Below are 1410 nucleotides of genomic sequence, written 5' to 3'. Positions count from 1 at the left end.
CTTTGTCCAAAAACCAAAGAGGGAAGTCTGAGCACAGAAGACAACCCTTAACCCCTGGGTAGTTGGGGTGGGGAGGAGGCTGGGAGGACCGGAAGCTTATGCAAAGTTCCTGTCAGCCCTTAACATGTCTGTGGTTACCGTCACGGGATTTTCAAAGATGTTTTTAAGCTGGGGTAATGTACAAATGACATCTCCCTCATAGCCCAGTCGGTAAAGAATCTGCCTTCATGCAGGAGACCAGGTTCGATTCTTGGGTTGGGAAGATCCTCTGGAGAAGGAATAGGCTACCTACTCCAGTATTCTCACTTGGAGAATCCCATACACAGAGGAGCCTGGCAAGCTAAAGTGCATGGGATCACAAAAGTTGGACATGACTTAGTGAATAAACCACCACCAATGTACAAATAACAGGAAATTGACCATTTTAACCCTCTTTAAGTAATCAATCAGTTCAGTCGTGTCATAACCAAAAGCAGAGTCTGGCTGCTGGCTCCTCAAAAGCCATTAAGAATACTGGAGGGTGGAATACAGGTTGGTGGAAGGAAAGTCTGCTTTATTTTGGATGCCAGCAATGGGTGGGAGGGGGGTTATACTACTGCCAAAGGTCAACTCCCCTGCCCACCCCAACAAGCAGACAGTAACAGCTTCAATGGGTTTCCTTAGTAGTTCAACTAGTAAAGATTCCACCCGCAGTGCAGGAGATACCACATCAACTTCTGGGTCAGGTAGATCACCTGGAGAAGGAATAGGCTATCCACTCCAGTATCCTTGGGTTTCCCTGGTGGTTCAAACAGTGAAGAATCTGCCTGGAGTGCAGAAGCCCTGGGTTCAAACCCTAGATTGGGAGGTTTCCTGGAGGAGGGCATGGCAATGCCCTCCAGTATTCTTGCCTGGAGAATCCCATGGACAGAGGAGCCTGGTGGGCTGCAGTCTATAGATTCGAAAAGACTCAGACATGATTGAGCATAGCACAAGAGCTTTTATAGACTCAGAGAGAGCAATACATTCAGAAACAGCACAGTTCACTCTGACAGTCATCTTGAAATTGGTCATCAGTGAGCTGACCAGTGTTGTCTTGATTGTTTTAGGTACAGTTAATCTGTGAAGAGGAACTAAAAAGCCTCTTGATGAAAGTGAAAGAGGAGAGTTAAAAAGTTGGCTTAAAGCTCAACATTCAGAAAATGAAGATCATGGCATCTGGTCCCATCACTTCATGGGAAATAGATGGGGAAACAGTGGAAACAGTGTCAGACTTTATTTTTGGGGGGCTCCAAAATCACTGCAGATGGTGATTGAAGCCATGAAATTAAAAGACACTTACTCCTTGGAAGAAAAGTCATGACCAACCTAGACAGCATATTGAAAAGCAGAGACATTGCTTTGCCAAATAAGGTCCATCCAGTCAAGGCT

This window comes from Capricornis sumatraensis, chromosome 20, assembly GCF_032405125.1.
Source record: "Capricornis sumatraensis isolate serow.1 chromosome 20, serow.2, whole genome shotgun sequence".
Lineage (NCBI taxonomy): Eukaryota > Metazoa > Chordata > Mammalia > Artiodactyla > Bovidae > Capricornis > Capricornis sumatraensis.
The sequence above is the reverse complement of the archived record's forward strand: the minus strand, read 5'-3'. Positions refer to the sequence as shown.